Here is a 6,342-nt window from a genome sequence, read left to right on the forward strand (position 1 = left end):
TACAGTTTGTTTTACACCTATTATGCAGTAATCACAGTTCCTTTAGAAGTTTCTTTGCAGTGACTGTATACCATGGAGGTTCCCTCACATTATGAAGTGTTCTAATGGTTACATATCTATCCAGTGTGTTCTCACCTATTCTTTTAAACTTGAGCCAGAGTTCCTCTACACTCAGCTGTACTGAAAGTTTCAAGTTCCTCATTGAGGTATGACATAGATATTTTATCTAGTTTACGGAATATATATATCTTTCTGCTTATTTTAGCTGCCCTTTGTACTTTGGTAATCATTGTTGTGCGGTGCTCCACCCAGTTCTATTCTTAAGTGGATCAGGTTTCACCTATAAACTACAGTGGTTAGCAACCGTACTCGTAATTATAATGGACGGATCTCGGTGTTGATTTCACTAATCGCTCCAAGCACTGTAGAGCTAAGATCTTAACAAACAATCTTTAATTTTGAGTAAATGGAACATATATAGTAGCTTGACAAGCAGACAAGAGGGAGGAGAGTACACAATATAAGTCATACCCAATTTGAAATAGCGACATACACTGAATATGGACTTTATGAAACCTATACATGTATTACTTTCGTTACCGCAGCAAAAGACACTTTCATCACCACAGAATACATCTATTTTAAACTTCAGGTTCTTTTAGGGTTAAATAACACTGAATTGTTTAGTGAAAAGATTCTGCTAAGCATTGAAGAGGCGTAACTACTGTGGTCGTATTATTTGTAATTTTTGTAACTAATAAACGTCTTTCTTTAACATTATCTTTACACAGAATTGACCATAGACTGAAAATGAGTTTCTAGACTGATGTTTCCTGATAATTTTCAATGTGAAGAATTTTTGAACTGGTAGTACTTCAGAGCAATGTCACAAAAACACTTTCCTGTAGTTTCGCTGAAACATGAATTTAGTTTGTCACACCCCATCAATCAGTAAAATCGTATGTTCTGAACAGCACAGTATTGATGTTTTTTGTAGTAACTACTTTTATTATGCTTGTCAATGTAATAAAACAGCAGGTACTTTGTACACAATATCATGCTTTGCTTAATATGCTTAATACACTCCTGGAAATTGAAATAAGAACACCGTGAATTCATTGTCCCAGGAAGGGGAAACTTTATTGACACATTCCTGGGGTCATATACATTACATGATCACACTGACAGAACCACAGGCACATAGACACAGGCAACAGAGCATGCACAATGTCGGCACTAGTACAGTGTATATCCACCTTTCGCAGCAATGCAGGCTGCTATTCTCCCATGAAGACGATCGTAGAGATGCTGGATGTAGTCCTGTGGAACGGCTTGCCATGCCATTTCCACCTGGCGCCTCAGTTGGACCAGCGTTCGTGCTGGACGTGCAGACCGCGTGAGACGACGCTTCATCCAGTCCCAAACATGCTCAATGGGGGACAGATCCGGAGATCTTGCTGGCCAGGGTAGTTGACTTACACCTTCTAGAGCACGTTGGGTGGCACGGGATACATGCGGACGTGCATTGTCCTGTTGGAACAGCAAGTTCCCTTGCCGGTCTAGGAATGGTAGAACGATGGGTTCGATGACGGTTTGGATGTACCGTGCACTATTCAGTGTCCCCTCGACGATCACCAGTGGTGTACGGCCAGTGTAGGAGATCGCTCCCCACACCATGATGCCGGGTGTTGGCCCTGTGTGCCTCGGTCGTATGCAGTCCTGATTGTGGCGCTCACCTGCACGACGCCAAACACGCATACGACCATCATTGGCACCAAGGCAGAAGCGACTCTCATCGCTGACGACGACACGTCTCCATTCGTCCCTCCATTCACGCCTGTCGCGACACCACTGGACACGATGTTGGGGCGTGAGCGGAAGACGGCCTAACGGTGTGCGGGACCGTAGCCCAGCTTCATGGAGACGGTTGCGAATGGTCCTCGCCGATACCCCAGGAGCAACAGTGTCCCTAATTTGCTGGGAAGTGGCGGTGCGGTCCCCTACGGCACTGCGTAGGATCCTACGGTCTTGGCGTGCTTCCGTGCGTCGCTGCGGTCCGGTCCCAGGTCGACGGGCACGTGCACCTTCCGCCGACCACTGGCGACAACATCGATGTACTGTGGAGACCTCACGCCCCACGTGTTGAGCAATTCGGCGGTACGTCCACCCGGCCTCCCGCATGCCCACTATACGCCCTCGCTCAAAGTCCGTCAACTGCACATACGGTTCACGTCCACGCTGTCGCGGCATGCTACCAGTGTTAAAGACTGCGATGGAGCTCCGTATGCCACGGCAAACTGGCTGACACTGACGGCGGCGGTGCACAAATGCTGCGCAGCTAGCGCCATTCGACGGCCAACACCGCGGTTCCTGGTGTGTCCGCTGTGCCGTGCGTGTGATCATTGCTTGTACAGCCCTCTCGCAGTGTCCGGAGCAAGTATGGTGGGTCTGACACACCGGTGTCAATGTGTTCTTTTTTCCATTTCGAGGAGTGTATTATGATCAAAAACTGTTGCTGATTAAATATCACAGTATGTGAAAAGGACACACTAAACATCTGCTGAAATAACAACACTGTGATAAAGCTTGTTGCATTTAAACACTTAACTTGTGTTACTTAAATTGTATGAAGGGCTGACGAATCATGACTTTTACAGTATGTCCGTCACTATGAACAATAGAATATTCTGAACTTCGTAGAAATAAGTACTTCGGATCTTTTGTGGTGCTGAGCAACATATTGCAGTCTCTGACGAGGTTTTGCTAGCGATGTGTGGTTTAGCAGCTTTTTTACGGTAGCTTCTAAGTCTTAATTCCCATCGTAATATTTGGGTAGTACAGTGGGAAATGCTGAAACGTGATGTACGCCTCCTATACAGCAAACGAAGACTTCCCACTAGCCCTCCTAATAACGCTGCCACTTCTACTTGGTTGACAAAAATCTGCTTAATACTGCAGAATTATGTGTAGCAGTAATGTCCCGTCCATCCGAGGCCGTTTAATAATGATTTGCTCATTTTAATCACCACACAATACAGTGCGTGGGCATCGCACATCACGCTACCTCACTATCCTTCCGACTCAAAAAGAGAAGTGTTTTGGAACATTCTGTCTCAACATTTCTCCCATCTTGCCCTTTCTGCAGGGAAGTTCCTTTAGATTTTACTTCAGCCTAAGGACGTAGCATGTTACAGTTTTAATTACAAAGGTTCATAATACTTTTAAAACTAACATCCACTTAAAAATACATAGACATTGATACAAAAAACATTATTTACCGCTATACATTTAAAACAATGTTACTGATTATTGGTTGCGTACTTCGCAGGCACTGGAGATTTCCCTTAATTTACACTGCCGCCGTTAGATGGCATATGCCCCTCAGTGATCCATCGTCTCACTACTTGCTTTATACTAGTGTTTACAACTGCCCTGCTACCGATCGTATTCTTTACGTTAAGACTGACAAAAGAGTTACCTTCTACGAAATTAAATGGAACAATTCTTACACTGTGTGACACATACTTGTGTCGTTAGAGTTGTCGCAACTGCGTCATGGTCACTAACATCAATTTTGATGAGGACATCCTCAGGGGTCATGTCTTTTGGTTGCCGTTAGATCCAATACACTTCACTTATGAGTAGGTTCCTAACTATCTGCTCTAGATAGTTTTCAGAGAAGGCATTTAGTAAAGTTTTCTCTGAAGTTTTCAGTTACATCAGGAGATGAGTCTGGTGGGTGATAGAAGGATCCAGTTATCATTTCATGCCCGTGATACTGGATCTTGCCCAGACAGTCTCACATGCATCTTCAGTTTCTATCTTGGTGGATTTGAGTTCTTTGTCTACCGTGTCAAATACACCACCACCATTTCCCATTTGTCTATCCTCTCGGAATGCACTTCAATTTTCACAAAAAATCTCACTGCTATCAGTTTCAGATTTCAACCAGCTTTCTGTATGTAGTATTATGTGAGCTTCAAAATTTTTCAGTAGTGGTCTAAAATCTGCTACTTTGTTGTGAATTTTTGGGCAGTTTACCATTTGTGTTACAGTACTCTAACCGGCGAGAGGCATTTCTTTCTATCTTACACTGATGCTTCTGGGTTTCCTGCAGCTATCGTTAACTGGATTGGATGGAGAGTCGCCTAATCTAAAAAACCCTTGTGTGCACCCCACACACAGTTAGCAACCTGAGTAGCAGCCTCTGATGTGTCGTGCCCACCTGACCTATTTTTTTTTTTTTTGTGCACCCTACAGTTATCAACCCTATCGCGCCAGTCCAGGAAGTCTTAGTCTGGCTTGTCACAGACCTTTCGACATGTCTGGATCAGTCCTTTCACTCGACACAGAACCAAAGGGCCAAGATTAGTTCTGGGGACAATGCCGCAAATTGTAAGCGTCGTTGAAGCTCCACGCGCAAGTCTGGTCATCCAAACGTTCTGTGCCAGTCCCTGGAATGACTCAAGAATGACTTCGGAGCCCAAAGAACGGGCATCATTTGTTCCAACGTGCGCCACTTTTTGGAGTTGGTTGCAACCTGTTACCGCAATGGCTTCTGGAAAAGTCGCTTCAACGTGCTGAGTGCACCTGCTGTCCTTTCCTATCCCTTGAAACGTCCCCTTAGAACAATTATACACGACTGTGCTGATAATCCTCTTACACTATTTGCTTTTCAAACAGCTGAGCAAAACTGAACGTACTCAAACATTCACTAAAGTGACACACAATATTTTTAGCGCAACGCAATCTGACTATCAAAGATCCCTGCAAAAGAATGGCCCTGAGTAACATTAAACTATACCTTTCACAAATAACTTACCTCACAAAACTCTTCATTACTCGAACTACTGCAATACAGCGAGCGCCACTACTGCCAGCTAAATAAAAGATTCAAACTACTGAAGGCACTAACTACTGATAGGGATAGTTAGCAAATGAAAGATTTTAATAGAGAACAAACACTGTATTTACCTTAATATTCATAATATATACAGCAGTTCAATTTCAAAACTTCCGCCATCTCTCTCCCCACATCCACCACTACTGGCGGCTCACCTCCAACTGCGCAACGCTACGCGCTGTTCACATCCAGCTGCAGCTGCCCAACACTACAATGGCAGACAACAATGCAAACTAGCCACAGACTGCACACAGCACAGCCAGTGATTTTCATATAGAGCGCTACGTAACGTTGCCAATATAAAAATCTAAACAGCCTACTTACATAGCCCCCATGCTCCCCACAAAAAATTTTACAAATTTTTTTGGGCAGTGGCTAATAATGATTTGATAAACACGACTGTGCTGATAAACCTCTTACACTATTTGCTTTTCAAACAGCTGAGCAAAACTGAACGTACTCAAACATTCACTAAAGTGACACACAAAATTTTTTAGCGCAACGCAATCTGACTATCAAAGATCCCTGCAAAAGAATGGCACTGAGTAACATTAAACTATACCTTTCACAAATAACTTACCTCACAAAAATCTTCATTACTCGAACTACTGCAATACAGCGAGCGCCACTACTGCCAGCTAAATAAAAGATTCAAACTACTGAAGGCACTAACTACTGATAGGGATAGTTAGCAAATGAAAGATTTTAATAGAGAACAAACACTGTATTTACCTTAATAATCATAATATATATAGCAGTTCAATTTCAAAACTTCAGCCATCTCTCTCCCCACATCCACCACTGCTGGCGGCTCACCTCCAACTGCGCAACGCTACACGCTGCTCACATCCAGCTGCAGCTGCCCAACACTACAATGGCAGACAACAATGCAAACTAGCCACAGACTGCACACAGCACAGCCAGTGATTTTCATATAGAGCGCTACGTAACGTTGCCAATATAAAAATCTGAACAGCCTACTTACACCCTTACTGCCATTTCCTTTAAGGGTACCGCCATTCGCCGTACGTTTGATTTGTCGACGATTGATAAACCCCTACTCTTTTGTATTTGTCCGGCTGTTTCGAGTATGCTGCAAAAGTTTCGCTGGAAACCCTCCCCATGGGATTGCAATATTCTTGGAACCTTGAGGAATGACATTCGCACTCGTTGATTAGCTTCGGGCTAAGAGATGCACGCCTCAGTAGTCATTACACTGTAATGTGACGAAACCGGAGGCCCTAAAATATTATTCTAACTAGAAACGGCAAAAATTAGAGGAATCCTGATACGTCTCCCATGATTTCTCATATACACACTTTTTTAGGTACCTCAAACCAACACTCGTAAAACTATAGAAATCAAAAATCTTTCTGCCTGATAAATTTATTCACTAAGCACATTTGTACATTACTGTTTGCTAATGTAATTGCGGACAC

Source organism: Schistocerca cancellata, chromosome 1 (genome assembly GCF_023864275.1).
Source record: "Schistocerca cancellata isolate TAMUIC-IGC-003103 chromosome 1, iqSchCanc2.1, whole genome shotgun sequence".
Taxonomy (NCBI): Eukaryota; Metazoa; Arthropoda; class Insecta; order Orthoptera; family Acrididae; genus Schistocerca; species Schistocerca cancellata.